Source organism: Rana temporaria, chromosome 3 (genome assembly GCF_905171775.1).
Source record: "Rana temporaria chromosome 3, aRanTem1.1, whole genome shotgun sequence".
Classification (NCBI taxonomy): Eukaryota; Metazoa; Chordata; class Amphibia; order Anura; family Ranidae; genus Rana; species Rana temporaria.
Genome location: NC_053491.1, coordinates 163,802,965 through 163,830,141, shown reverse-complemented (window position 1 = coordinate 163,830,141; position 27,177 = coordinate 163,802,965).

The following is a 27,177-nucleotide window of genomic DNA, read 5'->3' as shown; positions in this document are numbered from 1 at the left end:
GGGAGTTGCAGAGGATAGGAGAGGCTATAGGGGAGAAGTCCTGGAGGCAAGCATGGGAGGAGATGAGACAAGGGAGCTAGAGAGCAGCAGATAGGGGGAGGTGGTCTTGGGAGGAGGAGGAGGATGAGGAAAGAGGTTTAACGGATGAGATTTGGAGAGAAGATTGGTGATCTAAGCTCAGGGACGACTTGTTACTGGCTTTGTATGTTCTTGTTAAGGTTAGATCTGTTGCTTAGTGATTTCAACGGTCATTTCTTTCTGAAGACTACCCGGAGCACTGCTATAGATATCCATTCAGCTTATAGCTCAGTGGTAGCTTCAATGCCTTCCATACCCTTCTTTTTGGGTTCAAGGCTCCCCCTGGGCACCTCTCCTATTTTCACACTAAATTAACAACAATTACACCTTTTCTCACCAAAAGGACACTAGTTACTCCAACATCAATTTTGGGACCATTCACATTTATACACCCATGACTGATCATAGAAAACTGCACTGATTACTCTCCAAATGACACTGGCAGGGAAGGGGTTAACAACAGGGGGTTAAATATCTTCCCTAGTGACTGATTTGAACGCTAGGGGGAGGACACCCACAAGCGGACCAGACCCATGTGTGTTCCCACTACACAGGAACACACATCCGTCTCCTCACCTGACAGGGCCGTGGATCTCTGTGTTTACAGAGGGGGGTCCCGAGCGATGCCGTGCACCCCCCCAGGCAGGCCGGGAAGCCCAGGACGTCATATGACGTCCACCCACGATGGAAGATCCCATCTGTGGACGTCATATGACAATGGGCGGGTAGGGAAGTGGTTAAAAGGGATGGTGACACGTCGACAAAAAAATAAAAAGGGGGGGGGGCATACGCCATGGACCACTGGGTCATTTTTCTGCAGTCGCACTTCTATGTCTCCTATCTGCCTTTCACCGGCCCTCTGAAGAGCGATCACTTTTCAGAGGGCCAGCAAGGTCTGGTGTCGGTGCGAGCGTAGATGGGTTTTTCAGAGGCCTTTTCCTCATCTTTGTACCTATGACTCAGAGCACAGGAGTGAAATCCCACTTTTTATCCCTATAGACGTTTAACCACTTAAGGACCGGACCAATATGCTGCTAAATGACCCAAGGGGTTTTTACAATTCGGCACTGCGTCGCTTTAACAGACAATTGCGCGGTCGTGCGACGTGGCTCCCAAACAAAATTGCCGTCCTTTTTTCCCCACAAATAGAGCTTTCTTTTGGTGGTATTTGATCACCTCTGCGGTTTTTATTTTTTGCGCTATAAACAAAAATAGAGCGACAATTTTGAAAAATATGCAATAGTTTTTACTTTTTGCTATAATAAATATCCCCCAAAAACATATATAACAATTTTTTTTTTTCCTCAGTTTAGGCCGATACGTATTCTTTTACCTATTTTTAGTAAAAAAAATCGCAATAAGAGTTTATCGATTGGTTTGCGCAAAATTTATAGCGTTTACAAAATAGGGGATAGTGTTTTTTTTTTTTTTTACTACTAATGGCGGCGTTCAGCGATTTTTTTCGTGACTGCGACATTAAGGCAGACACTTTGGACAATTTCGACACATTTTTGGGACCATTGTCATTTTCACAGCAAAAAATGCATTTAAATTGCATTGTTTATTGTGAAAATGACAGTTGCAGTTTGGGAGTTAACCACAGGGGGCGCTGTAGGAGTTAGGGTTCACCTAGTGTGTGTTTACAACTGTAGGGGGGTGTGGCTGTAGGTCTGAAGTCATCGATCGAGTCTCCCTATAAAAGGGATCACTCGATCGATGCAGCCGCCACAGTGAAGCACGGGGAAGCCGTGTTTACATACGGCTCTCCCCGTTCTTCAGCTCCGGGGAGCGATCGCGAGGGGGCGGCTAGAAACGAATAGCCGCGCCCTCGTCCCGGATCGCTCCTGAAGCCACGGGAACCGCCGCATGTACGGGGGGGGGGTACCGATCGGACCCCCGACCCACGTCTAGGCAGGGACGTACAGGTACGCCAATGTGCCTGTCCGTGCCATTCTGCCGACGTAAATGTACATGCGGCGGCCTGGAAGTGGTTAAGGCCTTGTTCACATGTCATACTGACAGTGGAAGTTCAGCCTATTCCCAACTAAGCTTAGCCACTTCAATACCAGGCACTTTCACCCCCTTCCTGCTAATTGTCACTGTTGTTGGCACTGATTGGCAGTTTTAGGGGCGCTGACAGGCGTTTATAGAGGGGGACAGGCTGGCGATGGGCGCTGATTGCCAGCTGATGGGCACCTTTTGATGGGGGCTGTGCTGATAATCAATGTGCTGATAATTACATGGCACTAACAGGGAGAGCCGCAGATCAGCTCTCCCTGTCTGCCTAAACCGAGGAAAGACGTTAACTACCACTTCCTGGTTGACGGGATGATCAGCTGTGATTGGTCACAGCTGATCATGTGGTAAGAAGCCTCTGTCAGAGGCTCCATACCACGATGGGAGTGACACACCGCACCTCCGTGCGCCCCCCTCGCCGTTTCTGTTATCCTGATCACGTCATATGACGTCCGGACAGGATAACAACCACTTTGCCGCTGTCATTTTGCTATACGGCGGGCAGCACGTGGTTAAAGCAGAACTTTAGCCATAGCAACTTATTATTATCATTATACAGGATTTATATAGCGCCACCAGTTTTGCGCATCGCTTTGCAATATAAAGGGAGATGATAGGGAAACAATACAATTGAATACAAGCAAGAGGGTTAAGAGGGCCCTGCTCCTGGGAGCTTATAGGGAGGGACTGTTGGAACAAAAGGTAGTAACTGAGGGATGAAGTGATGTGAGAAATCGAAGATTGAGTTATTAGTTGAAGGCAGGATAGGGCTCGGCGAAGAAATGAGTTTTCAGGGATGGATGGCCTCAAAGAAAGTGGAGAGAGTAGGAGAGATGGCTGGACAGATTGGGGTAGGGAGTTGCAGAGGATAGGAGAGGCTATAGGGGAGAAGTCCTGGAGGCAAGCATGGGAGGAGATGAGACAAGGGAGCTAGAGAGCAGCAGATAGGGGAGGTGGTCTTGGGAGGAGGAGGAGGAGGAGCAAAGAGGTTTAACGGATGAGATTTGGAGAGAAGATTGGTGATCTAAGCTCAGGGACGACTTGTTACTGGCTTTGTATGTTCTTGTTAAGGTTAGATCTGTTGCTTAGTGATTTCAACGGTCATTTCTTTCTTAAGACTACCCGGAGCACTGCTATAGATATCCATTCAGCTTATAGCTCAGTGGTAGCGTCAATGCCTTCCATACCCTTCTTTTTGGGTTCAAGGCTCCCCCTGGGCACCTCTCCTATTTTCACACTAAATTAACAACAATTACACCTTTTCTCACCAAAAGGACACTAGTTACTCCAACATCAATTTTGGGACCATTCACATTTATACACCCGTGACTGATCATAGAAAACTGCACTGATTACTCTCCAAATTACACTGGCAGGGAAGGGGTTAACAACAGGGGGTTAAATATCTTCCCTAGTGACTGATTTGAACGCTAGGGGGAGGCCACACACAAGCGGACCAGACCCATGTGTGTTCCCACTACACAGGAACACACATCCGTCTCCTCACCTGACAGGGCCGTGGATCTCTGTGTTTACAGAGGGGGGTCCCGAGCGATGCCGTGCACCCCCCCAGGCAGGCCGGGAAGCCCAGGACGTCATATGACGTCCACCCACGATGGAAGATCCCATCTGTGGACGTCATATGACAATGGGCGGGTAGGGAAGTGGTTAAAAGGGATGGTGACACGTCGACAAAAAAATAAAAAGGGGGGGGGGCATACGCCATGGACCACTGGGTCATTTTTCTGCAGTCGCACTTCTATGTCTCCTATCTGCCTTTCACCTGCCCTCTGAAGAGCGATCACTTTTCAGAGGGCCAGCAAGGTCTGGTGTCGGTGCGAGCGTAGATGGGTTTTTCAGAGGCCTTTTCCTCATCTTTGTACCTATGACTCAGAGCACAGGAGTGAAATCCCACTTTTTATCCCTATAGACGTTTAACCACTTAAGGACCGGACCAATATGCTGCTAAATGACCCAAGGGGTTTTTACAATTCGGCACTGCGTCGCTTTAACAGACAATTGCGCGGTCGTGCGACGTGGCTCCCAAACAAAATTGCCGTCCTTTTTTCCCCACAAATAGAGCTTTCTTTTGGTGGTATTTGATCACCTCTGCGGTTTTTATTTTTTGCGCTATAAACAAAAATAGAGCGACAATTTTGAAAAATATGCAATAGTTTTTACTTTTTGCTATAATAAATATCCCCCAAAAACATATATAAAAAATTATTTTTTTCCTCAGTTTAGGCCGATACGTATTCTTCTACCTATTTTTAGTAAAAAAAATCGCAATAAGAGTTTATCGATTGGTTTGCGCAAAATTTATAGCGTTTACAAAATAGGGGATAGTGTTTTTTTTTTTTTTTTTTTACTACTAATGGCGGCGTTCAGCGATTTTTTTCGTGACTGCGACATTAAGGCAGACACTTTGGACAATTTCGACACATTTTTGGGACCATTGTCATTTTCACAGCAAAAAATGCATTTAAATTGCATTGTTTATTGTGAAAATGACAGTTGCAGTTTGGGAGTTAACCACAGGGGGCGCTGTAGGAGTTAGGGTTCACCTAGTGTGTGTTTACAACTGTAGGGGGGTGTGGCTGTAGGTCTGAAGTCATCGATCGAGTCTCCCTATAAAAGGGATCACTCGATCGATGCAGCCGCCACAGTGAAGCACGGGGAAGCCGTGTTTACATACGGCTCTCCCCGTTCTTCAGCTCCGGGGAGCGATCGCGAGGGGGCGGCTAGAAACGAATAGCCGCGCCCTCGTCCCGGATCGCTCCTGAAGCCACGGGAACCGCCGCATGTACGGGGGTCGGGGGTCCGATCGGTACCCCCCGACCCACGTCTAGGCAGGGACGTACAGGTACGCCAATGTGCCTGTCCGTGCCATTCTGCCGACGTAAATGTACATGCGGCGGCCTGGAAGTGGTTAAGGCCTTGTTCACATGTCATACTGACAGTGGAAGTTCAGCCTATTCCCAACTAAGCTTAGCCACTTCAATACCAGGCACTTTCACCCCCTTCCTGCTAATTGTCACTGTTGTTGGCACTGATTGGCAGTTTTAGGGGCGCTGACAGGCGTTTATAGAGGGGGACAGGCTGGCGATGGGCACTGATTGCCAGCTGATGGGCACCTTTTGATGGGGGCTGTGCTGATAATCAATGTGCTGATAATTACATGGCACTAACAGGGAGAGCCGCAGATCAGCTCTCCCTGTCTGCCTAAACCGAGGAAAGACGTTAACTACCACTTCCTGGTTGACGGGATGATCAGCTGTGATTGGTCACAGCTGATCATGTGGTAAGAAGCCTCTGTCAGAGGCTCCATACCACGATGGGAGTGACACACCGCACCTCCGTGCGCCCCCCTCGCCGTTTCTGTTATCCTGATCACGTCATATGACGTCCGGACAGGATAACAACCACTTTGCCGCTGTCATTTTGCTATACGGCGGGCGGCACGTGGTTAAAGCAGAACTTTAGCCATAGCAACTTATTATTATCATTATACAGGATTTATATAGCGCCACCAGTTTTGCGCATCGCTTTGCAATATAAAGGGAGATGATAGGGAAACAATACAATTGAATACAAGCAAGAGGGTTAAGAGGGCCCTGCTCCTGGGAGCTTATAGGGAGGGACTGTTGGAACAAAAGGTAGTAACTGAGGGATGAAGTGATGTGAGAAATCGAAGATTGAGTTATTAGTTGAAGGCAGGATAGGGCTCGGCGAAGAAATGAGTTTTCAGGGATGGATGGCCTCAAAGAAAGTGGAGAGAGTAGGAGAGATGGCTGGACAGATTGGGGTAGGGAGTTGCAGAGGATAGGAGAGGCTATAGGGGAGAAGTCCTGGAGGCAAGCATGGGAGGAGATGAGACAAGGGAGCTAGAGAGCAGCAGATAGGGGGAGGTGGTCTTGGGAGGAGGAGGAGGATGAGGAAAGAGGTTTAACGGATGAGATTTGGAGAGAAGATTGGTGATCTAAGCTCAGGGACGACTTGTTACTGGCTTTGTATGTTCTTGTTAAGGTTAGATCTGTTGCTTAGTGATTTCAACGGTCATTTCTTTCTGAAGACTACCCGGAGCACAGCTATAGATATCCATTCAGCTTATAGCTCAGTGGTAGCTTCAATGCCTTCCATACCCTTCTTTTTGGGTTCAAGGCTCCCCCTGGGCACCTCTCCTATTTTCACACTAAATTAACAACAATTACACCTTTTCTCACCAAAAGGACACTAGTTACTCCAACATCAATTTTGGGACCATTCACATTTATACACCCATGACTGATCATAGAAAACTGCACTGATTACTCTCCAAATGACACTGGCAGGGAAGGGGTTAACAACAGGGGGTTAAATATCTTCCCTAGTGACTGATTTGAACGCTAGGGGGAGGCCACACACAAGCGGACCAGACCCATGTGTGTTCCCACTACACAGGAACACACATCCGTCTCCTCACCTGACAGGGCCGTGGATCTCTGTGTTTACAGAGGGGGGTCCCGAGCGATGCCGTGCACCCCCCCAGGCAGGCCGGGAAGCCCAGGACGTCATATGACGTCCACCCACGATGGAAGATCCCATCTGTGGACGTCATATGACAATGGGCGGGTAGGGAAGTGGTTAAAAGGGATGGTGACACGTCGACAAAAAAATAAAAAGGGGGGGGGGCATACGCCATGGACCACTGGGTCATTTTTCTGCAGTCGCACTTCTATGTCTCCTATCTGCCTTTCACCTGCCCTCTGAAGAGCGATCACTTTTCAGAGGGCCAGCAAGGTCTGGTGTCGGTGCGAGCGTAGATGGGTTTTTCAGAGGCCTTTTCCTCATCTTTGTACCTATGACTCAGAGCACAGGAGTGAAATCCCACTTTTTATCCCTATAGACGTTTAACCACTTAAGGACCGGACCAATATGCTGCTAAATGACCCAAGGGGTTTTTACAATTCGGCACTGCGTCGCTTTAACAGACAATTGCGCGGTCGTGCGACGTGGCTCCCAAACAAAATTGCCATCCTTTTTTCCCCACAAATAGAGCTTTCTTTTGGTGGTATTTGATCACCTCTGCGGTTTTTATTTTTTGCGCTATAAACAAAAATAGAGCGACAATTTTGAAAAATATGCAATAGTTTTTACTTTTTGCTATAATAAATATCCCCCAAAAACATATATAAATTTTTTTTTTTCCTCAGTTTAGGCCGATACGTATTCTTTTACCTATTTTTAGTAAAAAAAATCGCAATAAGAGTTTATCGATTGGTTTGCGCAAAATTTATAGCGTTTACAAAATAGGGGATAGTGTTTTTTTTTTTTTTTTTTACTACTAATGGCGGCGTTCAGCGATTTTTTTCGTGACTGCGACATTAAGGCAGACACTTTGGACAATTTCGACACATTTTTGGGACCATTGTCATTTTCACAGCAAAAAATGCATTTAAATTGCATTGTTTATTGTGAAAATGACAGTTGCAGTTTGGGAGTTAACCACAGGGGGCGCTGTAGGAGTTAGGGTTCACCTAGTGTGTGTTTACAACTGTAGGGGGGTGTGGCTGTAGGTCTGAAGTCATCGATCGAGTCTCCCTATAAAAGGGATCACTCGATCGATGCAGCCGCCACAGTGAAGCACGGGGAAGCCGTGTTTACATACGGCTCTCCCCGTTCTTCAGCTCCGGGGAGCGATCGCGAGGGGGCGGCTAGAAACGAATAGCCGCGCCCTCGTCCCGGATCGCTCCTGAAGCCACGGGAACCGCCGCATGTACGGGGGGGGGGGGTACCGATCGGACCCCCGACCCACGTCTAGGCAGGGACGTACAGGTACGCCAATGTGCCTGTCCGTGCCATTCTGCCGACGTAAATGTACATGCGGCGGCCTGGAAGTGGTTAAGGCCTTGTTCACATGTCATACTGACAGTGGAAGTTCAGCCTATTCCCAACTAAGCTTAGCCACTTCAATACCAGGCACTTTCACCCCCTTCCTGCTAATTGTCACTGTTGTTGGCACTGATTGGCAGTTTTAGGGGCGCTGACAGGCGTTTATAGAGGGGGACAGGCTGGCGATGGGCGCTGATTGCCAGCTGATGGGCACCTTTTGATGGGGGCTGTGCTGATAATCAATGTGCTGATAATTACATGGCACTAACAGGGAGAGCCGCAGATCAGCTCTCCCTGTCTGCCTAAACCGAGGAAAGACGTTAACTACCACTTCCTGGTTGACGGGATGATCAGCTGTGATTGGTCACAGCTGATCATGTGGTAAGAAGCCTCTGTCAGAGGCTCCATACCACGATGGGAGTGACACACCGCACCTCCGTGCGCCCCCCTCGCCGTTTCTGTTATCCTGATCACGTCATATGACGTCCGGACAGGATAACAACCACTTTGCCGCTGTCATTTTGCTATACGGCGGGCGGCATGTGGTTAAAGCAGAACTTTAGCCATAGCAACTTATTATTATCATTATACAGGATTTATATAGCGCCACCAGTTTTGCGCATCGCTTTGCAATATAAAGGGAGATGATAGGGAAACAATACAATTGAATACAAGCAAGAGGGTTAAGAGGGCCCTGCTCCTGGGAGCTTATAGGGAGGGACTGTTGGAACAAAAGGTAGTAACTGAGGGATGAAGTGATGTGAGAAATCGAAGATTGAGTTATTAGTTGAAGGCAGGATAGGGCTCGGCGAAGAAATGAGTTTTCAGGGATGGATGGCCTCAAAGAAAGTGGAGAGAGTAGGAGAGATGGCTGGACAGATTGGGGTAGGGAGTTGCAGAGGATAGGAGAGGCTATAGGGGAGAAGTCCTGGAGGCAAGCATGGGAGGAGATGAGACAAGGGAGCTAGAGAGCAGCAGATAGGGGGAGGTGGTCTTGGGAGGAGGAGGAGGAGGAGCAAAGAGGTTTAACGGATGAGATTTGGAGAGAAGATTGGTGATCTAAGCTCAGGGACGACTTGTTACTGGCTTTGTATGTTCTTGTTAAGGTTAGATCTGTTGCTTAGTGATTTCAACGGTCATTTCTTTCTTAAGACTACCCGGAGCACTGCTATAGATATCCATTCAGCTTATAGCTCAGTGGTAGCGTCAATGCCTTCCATACCCTTCTTTTTGGGTTCAAGGCTCCCCCTGGGCAGCTCTCCTATTTTCACACTAAATTAACAACAATTACACCTTTTCTCACCAAAAGGACACTAGTTACTCCAACATCAATTTTGGGACCATTCACATTTATACACCCGTGACTGATCATAGAAAACTGCACTGATTACTCTCCAAATGACACTGGCAGGGAAGGGGTTAACAACAGGGGGTTAAATATCTTCCCTAGTGACTGATTTGAACGCTAGGGGGAGGCCACACACAAGCGGACCAGACCCATGTGTGTTCCCACTACACAGGAACACACATCCGTCTCCTCACCTGACAGGGCCGTGGATCTCTGTGTTTACAGAGGGGGGTCCCGAGCGATGCCGTGCACCCCCCCAGGCAGGCCGGGAAGCCCAGGACGTTATATGACGTCCACCCACGATGGAAGATCCCATCTGTGGACGTCATATGACAATGGGCGGGTAGGGAAGTGGTTAAAAGGGATGGTGACACGTCGACAAAAAAATAAAAAGGGGGGGGGGGCATACGCCATGGACCACTGGGTCATTTTTCTGCAGTCGCACTTCTATGTCTCCTATCTGCCTTTCACCTGCCCTCTGAAGAGCGATCACTTTTCAGAGGGCCAGCAAGGTCTGGTGTCGGTGCGAGCGTAGATGGGTTTTTCAGAGGCCTTTTCCTCATCTTTGTACCTATGACTCAGAGCACAGGAGTGAAATCCCACTTTTTATCCCTATAGACGTTTAACCACTTAAGGACCGGACCAATATGCTGCTAAATGACCCAAGGGGTTTTTACAATTCGGCACTGCGTCGCTTTAACAGACAATTGCGCGGTCGTGCGACGTGGCTCCCAAACAAAATTGCCGTCCTTTTTTCCCCACAAATAGAGCTTTCTTTTGGTGGTATTTGATCACCTCTGCGGTTTTTATTTTTTGCGCTATAAACAAAAATAGAGCGACAATTTTGAAAAATATGCAATAGTTTTTACTTTTTGCTATAATAAATATCCCCCAAAAACATATATAAAAATTCTTTTTTTTCCTCAGTTTAGGCCGATACGTATTCTTCTACCTATTTTTAGTAAAAAAAATCGCAATAAGAGTTTATCGATTGGTTTGCGCAAAATTTATAGCGTTTACAAAATAGGGGATAGTGTTTTTTTTTTTATTTTTTACTACTAATGGCGGCGTTCAGCGATTTTTTTCGTGACTGCGACATTAAGGCAGACACTTTGGACAATTTCGACACATTTTTGGGACCATTGTCATTTTCACAGCAAAAAATGCATTTAAATTGCATTGTTTATTGTGAAAATGACAGTTGCAGTTTGGGAGTTAACCACAGGGGGCGCTGTAGGAGTTAGGGTTCACCTAGTGTGTGTTTACAACTGTAGGGGGGTGTGGCTGTAGGTCTGAAGTCATCGATCGAGTCTCCCTATAAAAGGGATCACTCGATCGATGCAGCCGCCACAGTGAAGCACGGGGAAGCCGTGTTTACATACGGCTCTCCCCGTTCTTCAGCTCCGGGGAGCGATCGCGAGGGGGCGGCTAGAAACGAATAGCCGCGCCCTCGTCCCGGATCGCTCCTGAAGCCACGGGAACCGCCGCATGTACGGGGGGGGGGGGTACCGATCGGACCCCCGACCCACGTCTAGGCAGGGACGTACAGGTACGCCAATGTGCCTGTCCGTGCCATTCTGCCGACGTAAATGTACATGCGGCGGCCTGGAAGTGGTTAAGGCCTTGTTCACATGTCATACTGACAGTGGAAGTTCAGCCTATTCCCAACTAAGCTTAGCCACTTCAATACCAGGCACTTTCACCCCCTTCCTGCTAATTGTCACTGTTGTTGGCACTGATTGGCAGTTTTAGGGGCGCTGACAGGCGTTTATAGAGGGGGACAGGCTGGCGATGGGCGCTGATTGCCAGCTGATGGGCACCTTTTGATGGGGGCTGTGCTGATAATCAATGTGCTGATAATTACATGGCACTAACAGGGAGAGCCGCAGATCAGCTCTCCCTGTCTGCCTAAACCGAGGAAAGACGTTAACTACCACTTCCTGGTTGACGGGATGATCAGCTGTGATTGGTCACAGCTGATCATGTGGTAAGAAGCCTCTGTCAGAGGCTCCATACCACGATGGGAGTGACACACCGCACCTCCGTGCGCCCCCCTCGCCGTTTCTGTTATCCTGATCACGTCATATGACGTCCGGACAGGATAACAACCACTTTGCCGCTGTCATTTTGCTATACGGCGGGCGGCATGTGGTTAAAGCAGAACTTTAGCCATAGCAACTTATTATTATCATTATACAGGATTTATATAGCGCCACCAGTTTTGCGCATCGCTTTGCAATATAAAGGGAGATGATAGGGAAACAATACAATTGAATACAAGCAAGAGGGTTAAGAGGGCCCTGCTCCTGGGAGCTTATAGGGAGGGACTGTTGGAACAAAAGGTAGTAACTGAGGGATGAAGTGATGTGAGAAATCGAAGATTGAGTTATTAGTTGAAGGCAGGATAGGGCTCGGCGAAGAAATGAGTTTTCAGGGATGGATGGCCTCAAAGAAAGTGGAGAGAGTAGGAGAGATGGCTGGACAGATTGGGGTAGGGAGTTGCAGAGGATAGGAGAGGCTATAGGGGAGAAGTCCTGGAGGCAAGCATGGGAGGAGATGAGACAAGGGAGCTAGAGAGCAGCAGATAGGGGGAGGTGGTCTTGGGAGGAGGAGGAGGAGGAGGAGGAGGAGGAGGAGGAGGAGCAAAGAGGTTTAACGGATGAGATTTGGAGAGAAGATTGGTGATCTAAGCTCAGGGACGACTTGTTACTGGCTTTGTATGTTCTTGTTAAGGTTAGATCTGTTGCTTAGTGATTTCAACGGTCATTTCTTTCTTAAGAATACCCGGAGCACTGCTATAGATATCCATTCAGCTTATAGCTCAGTGGTAGCATCAATGCCTTCCATACCCTTCTTTTTGGGTTCAAGGCTCCCCCTGGGCACCTCTCCTATTTTCACACTAAATTAACAACAATTACACCTTTTCTCACCAAAAGGACACTAGTTACTCCAACATCAATTTTGGGACCATTCACATTTATACACCCGTGACTGATCATAGAAAACTGCACTGATTACTCTCCAAATTACACTGGCAGGGAAGGGGTTAACAACAGGGGGTTAAATATCTTCCCTAGTGACTGATTTGAACGCTAGGGGGAGGCCACACACAAGCGGACCAGACCCATGTGTGTTCCCACTACACAGGAACACACATCCGTCTCCTCACCTGACAGGGCCGTGGATCTCTGTGTTTACAGAGGGGGGTCCCGAGCGATGCCGTGCACCCCCCCAGGCAGGCCGGGAAGCCCAGGACGTCATATGACGTCCACCCACGATGGAAGATCCCATCTGTGGACGTCATATGACAATGGGCGGGTAGGGAAGTGGTTAAAAAGGATGGTGACACGTCGACAAAAAAATAAAAAGGGGGGGGGGCATACGCCATGGACCACTGGGTCATTTTTCTGCAGTCGCACTTCTATGTCTCCTATCTGCCTTTCACCTGCCCTCTGAAGAGCGATCACTTTTCAGAGGGCCAGCAAGGTCTGGTGTCGGTGCGAGCGTAGATGGGTTTTTCAGAGGCCTTTTCCTCATCTTTGTACCTATAACTCAGAGCACAGGAGTGAAATCCCACTTTTTATCCCTATAGACGTTTAAAGTGTGTCATACTGTACAATATAGGAAACATCCTCATAATTCAAGCATGAGAACGTGTCACTTAAAACTCATCTCCAGGCACATACTAAAATATCCATAAATTAAGCAAATTGCTGACCTTTTCAGAAAATCTTTTTCTTTTCTATACGTGTGCCTTTATTGATATGAAATTCTTGTTTAAAAGGAGCATGCTGAATGTCTTGGTGCTTACATTTCCTTTTATGGGGACCGATAACCCTAGTTTAGTTTCTGTACATTTAGCGAATTGGTCCTTCTCCCAGATCAGGGAGTTTTAGTCCAGTTCCATTCCTGTTCCTGTCCTTCATTGGTTCTCTGTGCATTTCCTTACAATGTGCCTGTGCACAGCAATGCCCTGCTAATGGCTATATCCCAGCAAATAAAGTTCTGCCCCTTGATGTTAAAGAGGAAGTAAACACTGCCTCTTTATTTTTTTGGTGACCTGCACATTATGTGAAACTTACCTGAAAACGAAGCCCTCGTTGTCCCTGCGCTCGTCTTCCTTCCGGTCTGCAGGCTCTGGCTGTGTGACTGGCCGGAGCCATGTGATGTCACTCCCCCATATGCATGCGGGAGCCGATAGCAATGCCACAGGGCTCTGAAGAAATGACACGGGCGGCCGTTCCTTCAAAGCATTAGCGCTGATGATGTCCTCAGCAGAATATACAGTAAATATCTTCTAAATAGTGGAAGTTTAGGAGATATTCACAGTACCTATAGGTAAGCCTTAGTATAGGCTTATCTATAGGTACATACAATCAAGGGAAGTTTACTTCTTATTTAATAACTCTACTGATGGCGTACTCAGCTACTTGGTAACTAAGAGCAAAGATTGCTTAGCAGAACAAAAGATCACTGATCTAAGAGGAAATTTGCACATTAATACAGATCTTTTGTTTATTTATTACAGCTATTAATATAGCGCCAGCAACATACGCAGTACATTACATACTGTACATTCAAATCAGTCCCTGCCCTCAAGGAGCTTACTATCACATACCTGGTAATGGAGCCTAAAGTGGAGAGGTAAGGGTCTCTTACACCTCCAGCTCAATACCTCCGGTAAAGTAACAGGAGGCCTGAGAGCTCGGAGTGGTACGAGTGCCTGCCATGTCTCGCAGTGACAGATGTATATAGTCTTTGAGAAAGCCTATTGGGGCGCTAGGCGTCAGGTGTGTAGTGACATCATCATGCTGGGTGAAGCTTAAACGCCCTTTTGGAGGACTCTGTTTGCCAGTCATGGAGATATGCCTGTAGTACCTTGCTACATGTGAGTGCAATATATATATATACTGTATATATATATATATATATATATATATATATATATATATGTTTTTTAATAAACATAGTCTACACCAGGATGCCCAACCTTTTGAAGAGCGAGGGCCAATTAAACGACTTGTAACTGGTCACGGGCCACAATGAGTGGAGCGGGCGGATGACAGGTCTGTGTCTGCTGCATATGGAGAGCAGACATGGACACAGCCCACTCTAGTCTATGGGCCCTATGATCCGATCCACCCAGGCGGAAGGGGATTTTTTTTTGCGAATCTAATTGGAGGTAGGCGGTGCTCTGCGGATCAGTTTGAAAGCAGCCTAGTAACCACTGCAGAACAGATATGCCCATATTTGGTATCACTCCCCCTTTGACAGGAGATGGTGCTATACAGCAAGCATTGTCTTATGCGGCTCTGCTCCACAGCCGCTTGCTTTCTCTTCTGCCTGGGACGACGATTCGGCTTGCCCACCAGCCATCCCAGAGGAGGAGGGCGCGGGCCACATTAGAGGGCTCTGCGGGCCACATGTGGCCCCCGGGCCACTGGTTGGGCACCCGTAGTCTACACTATCCAGTATCAATCTTTTCCATTTTTGTGGCTCATCTAATCCTGAAGATCTGATCACCAGGAATCCGCAGCGCAGTGCATGGGAGAAGTCTGACTCATTATATGTAAAGGAAGATGCACTTGACCTCATATATTTTATTGGGGTCCACAGCACCAGGTGAGAGGACACCCATAAGATGTGGTGAAGGGCACTGGTGTTTTCATTCAAGTTGAAGGATATGTGATATAACAAGAAATCGGGAATTGACATTGATTGCAGAGAGGTTGGAAGGTGGACTCATTTTTTATGGACTATATAAACTCTTTTACATATATGTACAGTAAAACCTTGGTTTGCAAGCATAATTCGTTCCAGAAATATGCTTGTAATCCAAAGCACTTGTATATCAAAGCATTTTTTTTACAGGGTATAAAAGAGAAGAGAGGCACCTCTAAGTGTAGCAATAAGATGCTAAATGTTGTACCTTCATTAAATGTAACCATATTGCTACACTTAGAGGCTCCTCTCTTCTTTTTTATACTCCGTTGTGACATGACGCTACTCTTATATTATATTTATGTTAAAAACAGAGGATTAGCTGCACGCATTTGCAAATTCATGTGTAAGCTGCAAGCCCCATCAAGGCTCTCTGTATACTGCAGTCCTAACTATAACATTGCATTTTAAGTCTCCTCAGTAGGAGCACATGACTGCTGATGGATAGATAAGGGGCAGGTGACTGGAGGTAGCCCAGCCCTCATTAAAGGGGCAGGAGCACACTGCACACTCAGCACATGGAAGCAAAGGTGCCAGTGCGCTGCCTGACCACAATGACATAAATGCAACAAACAAAAGTCACTGCCCCTACCTATGACTGGTCTATACAATAATGAGCGCTGGAATGGGTGCATATACATACAAAAACATGGAATATCCAGGCTCAAACTTACCGACCAATCAGCACCCAACCAAATTCACCTGTCTAACAGTGTATGTTAAAAACAGAGGTTTAGTTGCACGCATTTGCAAATGCATGTGTAAGCTGCTTGCCCCGTCAAGGCTCTCTGTATACTGCAGTCCTAACTATAACATTGGAAAAGAAATTGGGAGCAACTGCGCTAATGAAATCCTAATACAATGTGATAGTACTCCTAAAGAATACTACTGTGAAAAATTAAGCTGCACCTTACTGTATACGGTGGAACAGTGATAGCATAGAGAAAAATAACAAGATGCGCTAAATACATACAAAATATAATACCAAAACAACATGTAACAAATCAATGTTCATAAGTGAAAATGAGAAAAATGTGAAAAAAGTCCTTAGAGGGACGGCAGAGCTTCTATCCAACCGTAGAGTGAAAAAAGAAGATGAACCAAATGATCCACAAATAAGTCCGAGGTTAAGAGGTGACTATCCCGAAGCAGTGATCCACCACCAAAAGCGAATATAGCCTCTTACCGGATATCCGGCGGTCTCTTAACTAAAAGAGGACCCCAGAAAGCATGTCAAAGATGAACCGTTGAAAATCAGATTGCAGGTGGGCTGAGCTGGAAACCAATCTTTATCTCATTCCAGTGCTTGCGAACTCGATTAACAGGTAACATGAAAAGACATATGGGAACCGCAATAGTGTAATACCATAGGCGTATTTATTTTAAAAGAAGTCAAAAACACACTTACATTAAAACAATGGTAAAAAGGGCATGTCAATTGGAGCTCCGGCCGGAAGCTGACCAAAAAAACCCGTTCAGATGGTGAAGAAGTCGTGCAAGTATATGGGGGGTGATCCGATGCAGCACTCGTTCCGGAACGGGCGGAACGAGTGCTGCATCTTGTTATTTTTCTCTAACTATAACATTGCATTTTAAGTCTCCTCAGTAGGAGCACATGACTGCTGATGGATAGATAATGAGGGCTGGGCTACCTCCAGTCACCTGCCCCTTATCTATCCATCAGCAGTCATGTGCTCCTACTGAGGAGACTTAACCACTTCCCGACCGCCGCATGTATATGTACGTCCACAGAATGGCACGTACAGGCAAATGGGCGTACATGTACGTCCTTGCCTTCTAGCGGGTGGGGGGTCCGATCGGGTCCCCCCCCGCTACATGCGGCGGTCGTGTTCCCTCGGGGAGCGATCCGGGACGACAGCGCGGCTATTTGTTTATAGCCGCTCCGTCGCGATCGCTCCCCAGAGCTGAAGAACGGGGAGAGTGGCGGCGTATCGATCGTGTGATCCCTTATATAAGGGAGACTCGATCGATCACGTCAGTCCTACAGCCACACCCCCCTACAGTTGTAAACACACACTAGGTGTACCCTAACTCCTACAGCGCCCCCTGTGGTTAACTCCCAAACTGCAACTGTCATTTTCACAATAAAGAATGCAATTTAAATGCATTTTTTGCTGTGAAAATGACAATGGTCCCAAAAATGTGTCAAAATTGTCCGAAGTGTCCGCCATAATGTCGCAGTCACGAAAAAAATCGCTGATCGCCGCCATTAGTAGTAAAAAAAAAAAAAAATGTATAAAAATGCAATAAAACTATCCCCTATTTTGTAAACGCTATAAATTTTGCGCAAACCAATCGATAAACGCTTATTGCGATTTTTTTTTACTAAAAATAGGTCGAAGAATACGTATCGGCCTAAACTGAGGGAAAATTTTTTTTTTAGATATGTTTTTGGGCGATATTTATTATAACAAAAAGTAAAAAATATTGCATTTTCTTTCAAAATTGTCGCTCTATTTTTGTTTATAGCGCAAAAAATAAAAACCGCAGAGGTGATCAAATACCACCAAATGAAAGCTCTATTTGTGGGGAAAAAAGGACGCCAATTTTGTTTGGGAGCCAAGTCGCACGACCGCGCAATTGTCTGTTAAAGCGACACAGTGCCGAATCGCAAAACCTGGCCTGGGCATTTAGCTGCCTAAAGGTCTGGGGCTTAAGTGGTTAAAATGCAATGTTATAGTTAGATGAAAAAACAAACACAATGACGGCGCAAAAGAGGGAGATTTGAACCACAATACCACAAAAAGTGGATAAATAAATTATTATAAAAAGGGAAGGGGAGGAAGGGAAACAAAAAGACCAGTAACTGGATAATAATAAAAAGGATGGTAATGAAAGTCCCAGGGCCAGATCCACAAAAACCTGGCGCAACTTAAAAAATCCCATTTAAGTTACACTGCCTTAAAATTTCTACCTAAGTGCCCGATCCACAAAGCACTTACCTAGAAATTTCAGGCTGTGTAACTTAAATCCGGCCGTACTGCGCATGCGAGAAGTTACGTTACGCCGAGTTTTGTGGATCGCGCCGGCTTAAAAAAGTTGCGTCGGGAAAAAAAAAATTTGACAGCGTCGCTCGGCATGCATTCCTGAGGGAGAACTCCATGCCAATTTTCAAATAAAAAACCGGCATGGGTTCCCCCCCCAGGAGCACACCAGGCCCTTAGGTCTGGTATGGGTTGTAAGGAGACCCCCCTACGCCGAAAAATCGACGTAGGGGGTCCCCCTACAATCCATACCAGACCCGTATCCAAAGCACGCTACCCGGCCGGCCAGGAATGGGAGTGGGGACGAGCGAGCGCCCCCCCCCCCCTCCTGAGCCGTACCAGGCCGCATGCCCTCAACATGGGGGGGTTGGGTGCTCTGGGGCAGGGGGGCGCACTGCGGGCCCCCCCACCCCAGAGCACCCTGTCCCCATGTTGATGAGGACAGGACCTCTTCCCGACAACCCTGGCCGTTGGTTGTCGGGGTCTGCGGGCGGGGGGCTTATCGGAATCTGGGAGTCCCCTCAAATAAGGGGGCCCCCAGATACCGGCCCCCCACCCTAAGTGAATGGATATGGGGTACATCGTACCCCTACCCATTCACCTGGAGGCAAAGTGATAGTTATTAAACACACAACACAAGGGTTTTTAAAATCATTTATTAGTCTGCTCCGGAGGCCCCCCCTGTCTTCTTTAGCTCTAATACCAGGGAGGGCTTCTTCTCCGCTCTCCGGGGGGGGTTTCTTCTTCCGCTCTCCGGGGGGGGGGGTCTTCTCCGCTCTCCGGGGGTCTTCTTCTATCTTCGCCGCTCTCCGCTGTTGACTCGGCGCACCCCGGTTCTTCTGCAGCTGTCCGGTGCCTTCTCCTTCAGCGCTGGCTGTCTGCTATCTTCGTGTGTTAGCTCAATTACTGAGGGCATTATTGAGGGCATGCGGCCTGGTACGGCTCAGGAGGAGGGGGGGGCGCTCGCTCGTCCCCACTCCCATTCCTGGCCGGCCGGGTAGTATGCTTTGGATACGGGTCTGGTATGGATTGTAGGGGGACCCCCTACGTCGATTTTTCGGCGTTGGGGGGGTCTCCTTACAACCCATACCAGACCTAAGGGCCTGGTATGCTCCTGGGGGGGAACCTATGCCGGTTTTGATTTTGCAAATTGCCGTGGAGTTCTCCCTCAGGAATGCATACCAAATGCCGTCGCTTGAATGGGCTTTTACATGGTGTTACTAACTTTCCACTTTGTAAAACCAGCCCTAGTTTTACACTTGCAAACTAAAACTTACGGCGAAAAAACGAAGCTGAAAAGCTTTGTGGATCCCCCTAAGTGCTAATTTGCATACTAGAAGCGGCATTTCGACTCGAAATGCCCCCAGCGGCGGATGCGGTACTGCATCCTAAGATCCGGCAGTGTAATTCAATTACACATGCCGGATCTTCTGCCTAACTTTGGAAAACTGCTTCTGTGGATCAGTTCCAAAGTTAGGACAAGGGATACGATGGAGTAACAGCAGTTACTCCGTCGTATCTCTTTTGTGGATCTGGCCCCCAATATTTAAAGTTTGTATATAAACAGTTCAAAATGACATATACACTGTGGCAGCACTTTGGAGAGTGAAGCAAGACTCTGTAATGGCAAAAAGAAAAAGAAAAAATGCGCCTACTAAGTGCAGTATGTCTGATAATATGGAATTTATTAATTCATTAAAACAGCCAAATGGCTACTCACTAAAAAGTAGTACAAAATGCGCTCATAAGAAGGGAAGTGTAGTCACTGTGGATAGTCAGCCGATGATGGTGGCTTCTCTGGTGAAGATATTGTTGGTTGCTGTCCAGGAAAGAAGCGAGGCAGAGCACTGCGGGAACAGCGAATCCCAGAAGTACCTGTTCGGCGGCGTGCGTTTCAGCCTGGAGCGCATACAGCTCTCGGCGTCAGGAAGTGACGTCAGACAGGGGCTCGTAGTGATGACGCGTTTCAATGCTTCCGCATTTTCATCAGATCTGAGCCTCCCTGTGGTGGGGGGAGGTATTGCCCCCTTTAACATTAAAGACAGTTTGAAGTCTTTTGAGGTATTTGTGGATGAGGCTCTTTATCTTCTCAGATAGTGAAGCTGCCCATTTCTCTTGGCAAAAAGCCTCCAGTTCCTGTACATTCTTGGGCTGTCTTGCATGAACTGCATGTTTTAGATTTCCCCAGAGTGGCTCAATGATATTGAGGTCAGGAGACTGAGATGGCCACTCCAGAACCTTCACTTTATTCTGCTGTAGCCAATGACAGGTCGACTTGGCCTTGTGTTTTGAATCATTGTCAATTTGGAATGTCCAAGTACGTCCCATGTGTAGCTTCCTGGCTGATGAATGCAAATGTTCCTCCAGTATTTTTTGATAACATACTGCATTCATCTTGCCATCAATTTTGACCAAATTTCCTGTGCATTTGTAGTTCACACATCCCCAAAACATCAGCGATCCACTTCCGTGTTTCACAGTAGGAATAATGTACCTTTCATCATAGGCCTTGTTGACTCCTCTCTAAATGTAGTGTAGCGGGGCATCACCTTTTATGTGATCTAAAGATTACCATCTGCTGATCAAGAAGGATCTTGGCTCCCTCCGGTGGTCAAGTTGTGATATAGCCACTTTCTATTTACTTTGCATTGTTACAACAAGGAATGTTGGGAAATTGAGTACAGGGAGAAAGAGACTCCATTGCCCTGGTTTAGTTATAGACTACAATACCCAGAAAGCAACTGTACAACCCCAGAATGCTTTGCTCCCCGCACAGGCTTCTGGGGGAGGTAATTTAAGGAAGAGGACGTTCTTGGCGCGCTCTCTCAGGATCACCTCTCCAACCCAGGAGGATGCCTGTGTTGAGGTGTTTCTCTGGGAATCTAGGCCAAAGCCTGAGGACTACCCACATCTGATTGGATCACCATCCAGCGACAGAGGGAGCATCCCTGACGGAGTGATCGGAAGGTGTCCCAGCAACGGTGACATGTGAGAGAACCGGATACTGTCATCCTAAAGGACTGTGAAGCGGAGTTCGCAGGCGGAGTGTTTCGGGAGGACAAGGCCTAATCTTGCTGGGTGAGATGGGCACCTGCCCAAACCTACTGACTGTGTTTCAGGAGGGTGGATCGTTTGCACTCACCACTGTGAGGCATCTTCCACCAGTTATTTGTTCCCTTTCTGGATTACAAATTGCCCCGTTGCTCGCCAACGCATGCCAACGCATAAGTGCACGGACTTTGGGATAATTTGTATTGAGACTGCCTGTTTAGTTATAGTAAACTGTTTGATATCCGGTTTCATACTCTTTAACTGGGTAATTGTTCCATTAGACTGTGTGGCACTGTTATTAGAGAGAGCAGGGTGAGGCTTGGCAGGGAGGTGCTTCAGTGTGGATATCTTACTGAGGGAATCCCTTTGCTGTGTGTGCTCACACAGGTCTGCATAGCTATCATAAGTTAATTTGTATTTCTCCGTTATCACTGATTCTGACTCTCGCAGGGCTCTGCGAGAAGTCTACTACTGTTTTACCTCTGTTTCTTTTTCTTTTATCTTACCAAGTAAAGAGTTACATTGGTTAAGCTGAATTTGTGTGCAGTCCATCTGTCATCCTGCGGGATCAATACAACTCAAGGTAACCATTTGTTTACATAATTTACTGTGGAGTGATAGGACATTGTGCCCTCAAACATCTATTGGGGTCCACAATTCCCACTGATACCAGCTATGTCAAGGGAGGGTTGGAGCCAGTTTCAGGGGTTGATAGCCAGAGTAACAAACCCAAAACAAACCAGCAGCTCCTTCGGGGGTAGTGCTACAGTAGCGTTTATGGTTGTGGCCAAAAAGCAACATTTTGGTCTCATCACTCCAAATTACTTTGTGCCAAAAGGTTTGAGGGTTGTCACTTGCCACCGTCACCTGCCACCAGATGCAGCACGTCACTTGCCACGTCGCTTGCCACCAGATATGGATTGTCACTTGCCACGTCACCTGCCACCAGATGCAGATTGTCACTTGCCACCTCGCCTGTCATCAGATGCAGCTTGCCAAGTCACTTGTCACCAGATGCAGCGCTACTACAGGACTTGATGTGCACCTCCAACCCAGCTCTGTACCCCCCAACACACAGAACGTTCACCAGATCACCCCATGGCCACTCACCTGCAACTGTGGTCACTGGTGCCTGCAGTATCTCCCCCTGCACCTCTGGCTGTCATCTTAGGCCCCGTACAGACGAGCGGACAGTCCAATGAAAACGGTCCGCCGGACCGTTTTCATCGGACATGTCTGCTCGGAGATTTCGGTATGATGGTTGTACACACCATCAAACCGAAATCCGCTCGGACAGACAGTGCGGTGACGTGGCCGCGCCGTCGCCGCGACGATCAATGCTTCCACGCATGCGTCGAATCACTTCGACGCATGCGAGGGATGGCGGCCCAGCGGACATGTACGGTAAGTCGTACAGACGACCGAACATGTCCGACGGACAGGCTTCCAGCGGACATGTTTCTTAGCATGCTTGCGTTGGTCGTATCTTGGCAAAATTCAGGCGTATCTAGTTTTCTGAATACCGCGCATAGATACGACGGCGCATCCTTGAACTTACGACAGATACGTCGGCGTAAGTTGTCTGTGAATCTGGCCCATAGTTTTTTCCTAGACCATTAAAAAAAAAAATTTTTACATCCCGAAAAACGGTCTTGTGTACGCGGCATTAGGGTCTGTTCACACTGGTCCATTTTGATGCAGCAACACTTTTGCATTTTTCTGCATGAAAAATAATGTATGTCAATTAGAAATGCAATTATTGTGGCTTGCTCGTATCTATGCGCTGCAGTTTAGTGTGAAAGACAAAGGAAAAATTTGAGCCATTTACCCTTCCAGATGTGCGCTACCCAGTGCTCCATGCACACAGAACCATGTAAATGTTATAGTGATATAAGATACTAAATATTTTAAACAATTTAACAAGGTGATGTATTCTTTGCTCTGGAGTTGAGCTTTATTTGATTATGCATGTACATTACAATCATTATTTCAATGTTTGAGTTTATGTACAGTAATACACACTTCTTAACATTTTAAAGGGCTAACCAAGGATAAATCAATCTGTTTTGAGAAATAAACATAATGGCTTGGACACGTTAGCTACAGACCAAAGTATACAATGCCTTATAGACATTTTTCTTGTGGCTAATTGTGGCACTGTCTTTGAAAAGCCATTTGGTGATTAATGGCATTGGGTAGACTAGAGGTGCTGTGCATATCACTGGTGAATAAACATGACAATCTTCCTCTGCATGAAAAACACATATAGTCTCAATACTGTATGTCATATTTTTGTTGTTTTAGAAATCCTTAGAGGGTATATAAATTGATGTGTTTATTCAACACTGGATGCCATTAGGCAGAGCATGGACTATTTTTATATTAGGCTATATACACTTTGAAATTGGTAATAGCTATTTCTGCACAAATAGGAAAATGTAAAATTATTTTTTTTTCGGAGTTCCACATCAGATATTTGATCACTGGCATTACTTCAGTACAAACACCTCACCGATATTCTACATATAATGTGTAAATAAAAATTCAGCATGAATCTAAAGCCCTGTACACACGATCGGTCCATCCGATGAAAACGGTCTGATGGTCAGTCGTGCCTACACACCATCGGTTAAAAAAACGATCGCGTCAGAACGCGGTGACGTAAAACACGACGACGTGCTGAAAAAAACGAAGTTCAATGCTTCCAAGCATGCGTCGACTTGATTCTGAGCATGCATGGATTTTTAACCGATGGATGTGCCTACTAACGATCGCTTTTTGTCTATCGGTTAGGTATCCAATATTTGTCTATCGGTTCAATTTAAAACAAGATTGCTTTTTTTTAACCTATGGATAAATAACCGATGGGGCCCACACACGATCGGTTTGGACCGATGAAAACGGTCTATCAGACCGTTCTCATCGGTTTAACCGATCGTGTGCCTTAGGCTCCATTCACCCCTACTGTAAGTGTACTGCAGCGATACCTGCTGCACCAAGCTTTTTTGTGGCACATTTTTGGAGTGGCACCATTCATTTGAATGGCCCTCCCTCTGCTCTAAAAACATGCCAAATAAGCTTATGTACCAAACTTGGCACAGAGCCAGGCGTGTTTTGCAGTGTACATTTTGACACAATATTAGTGCGTTTTAACTGTCGTTTGCGATACCATTATTTCTTAATGGCACCCCAAACGGATCCCATGTTTTGCCTCCATTCTGGAGTCACAGGCAGAATTGGGCACTTCTGCCTATGATTCTAGTATGCTCAGGTGTGAATGGAGCCTAAAGCTAAATCATTGTTTTTTTTAGCTTTGGATAGATTGGGGGAGGAGTTAGAACCCACTCTCAGGTTTTCATTGCTGTCTCAGATTCACTCTCTTTATTTGTCCAATTGATCATTGTCTCTATGTTCTTGTCTCTATGATCTGAGGAAACTCCAATAGGAGCTTCCTCAGATACTAAGTGCAAATGCCTTCATCCAGTGCGGGTGCCCACGTTCCCCCAGCCTCTCACCTCATTTGGCTCACATAAAAGCCTTTTAAATGGATCCACACTGGCCAAGCGGTGCCTGATACAGTGATTCCCTGTCTGCTTTTTCAAACTTTGAAAAAGTCACGTGGACAGCGACGCAACGCATCAGGGAAAGAGAGCCGTGGTGACATCACTTCAGGTCGCGGCCGAGATCGGAAGTCTGTTTCTCATTGTTGTTTATTTACATTGAAATTGTAAGTGTATTACTTTATTATTGATTAAACTATTGATTTAACATACTACACTTTGGAGCCCCCCTCTTCCTTCCTCTACCATTGAGCATGAATATCCAAGGAATCTGACCGGGAGTCTGAGCAGACAGGGAATCACTGTATCAGGGACTGCACGGCCAGTGTGGATCCATTGAAAAGGCTTTTCTGAGAACAGATTTCCTTTAAAGAAAAGCCGGAAGTTTTATGATCACCTTCTCCTGTATGGTTCAAAATGCTGATGGTGCTCTTTAATTATTATGATGCTGCAGTTTGAAGTCCATGATGCTTTCATGTGGAACCAAAGTTCATAAGAAAATCAATAAAATAAATATTTATTTTTTTCAGTTCTTCACCAAATCATCGCCCTCAGCTTTTTTGCTCGGCCTGAGATGCTAATAGTGCAAATACTACTGTGCTGTGGTGCTGATACAACCTGGAAAAGTATAAAGGGATTCTTTATTTTTGTCTGATTCTTCATCGTTACCAGCTTCCCTGGCTGGTCAAAATGCTGACAGTGCTAATGTTGCTAGCTGACAAAAAAGTTATTTGACCCAAAGCTGTTAGCAAAAACCCCTTTCTCTATATCTGGACACATTAATACGTGTGTTCAGGTCAAACATAGCTGAACAGGAACTAGCACTTTTTCCTCTGTGTCTCCACACAAAAAAAGCAAGAAATATTGCAGATTTTATAGGATTCATGCGATTTTAATGCATTTATCCATTTTAGGATCCCCTCCTTAGCACTTAGGATATACTGTATAGCGATGTGCTATAAATATGTGAAATGCAGATTTTTTGAAATCTTCACCGTGCAGCAGCTGTTCCAAATCTTCCCAATTCTTTCATATTGTCCTCAGCATATGCACAGCTAAATGCCCCATTCATGGAAAAGCGTGTCATAATCTTGACCTGAATTTTATGTTGGTAAATTATTAAAATATTGAAGAAGGGGAGGGAGGCCAGAGCAGTATGTGTACACCAAAAGAAAGTTCTCTAAACTGCAATCAAAACCTCTACTAATGGTTTTAGACCTGAATAATTGTACTGCAGGAAATTAAAGTGATAAAGTGATATAAGTCATGATTTTTTTTGTTTTGTTTAAAATCCCAGACCCTTCTCTTCTCGGGTCCCTCGCCGGCGCTCCAGGCCCCTCCCTCCTGCTAAATGCCATCACAGCAAGCAGCTTGCCATAGGAGCACCCGAGCCGAGCCGCTGCTCTGTGTGTCCATTCAGAGCGCCACCACCTCTCTCCTCCCTGGCTCACTTACTTTGATTGACAGCAATAAGAGAGTCAATGGCACCCGCTGCTGTCTCAGGCAATGTGGAAGGAGAGTCCCTGACAGCCAAGGCTCTCGTGAAACATTGCTGAATCGAGATGTGGCTCAAGTAAGTATTGGGGGCCTGAGGGGAGCTCCTGCATTGAATGCATTAAGATACAAAACCTTCTGCCTTTAGAACCACTTTATTGTATTACTGTTAGTATTAATTACAACTAGTTACTATGAATTGAGTTCAGTAAAGTTGTAATAATAGTGATATTTACACATGTATTAAAGCGGTTGTATACCCGCACTGAAATCAAATACAAAAAAAAAAAACCTGTAAGGCAAAGGCATAATGAGCTAGTATGCAGCTCAAAATAAGCGAGGACGCTTTGGATCCCCAGATCCGGATGCTGAAGACTCAATGGACTGATGGTATCAGTATGACAAGGTTCATATCCCTAATGGTTGGTAGAGGCCGCCAACCCACGTCGGTCGACCCTTTCATGGACGTACTACAGACTTAACCTTATTCACAAGTGTTATACACTGTTTATGTTTTTAGTTTATGCCCCCTGTTTTTGGGTAGTTTGATCCGATGCATGGTCAGTTGGTCACCCTTATCCAGCCTCACTAGCCTCCACCTTAATGAGCCATTACCTCACTCTATACTTGAGACTTGAGGAAAACAAATATTAGGTTCTTTCCTGTCTTACCAATTTTTTGATTAACTTAGGATTTCTTATTCATCGTTATAAATGTTACTGTGTCATAGACATTATCGTTTATTTTAAATTGGCTTTAGTCAGATTGACACATAACATTAACAAATATACCCTCTGTATACGTATGACTCTTCTATGTTTCTTTCCAGTAATCCCATATCGGAACAAGCCTTCTGCTTCTTTGCCTTTAAGAAGGCACACTTTTTATGCCTTCAAGAGACACACTTTCAAGACCAAATTAACCTTATTTCTCGTAACTCATTGCGATTTACAAACAAGTAGACATTTGGCGTGAGATCAATCTGACCAAACGACAATACACGCACTACTCATACCCTCACAATTCGTTTTCA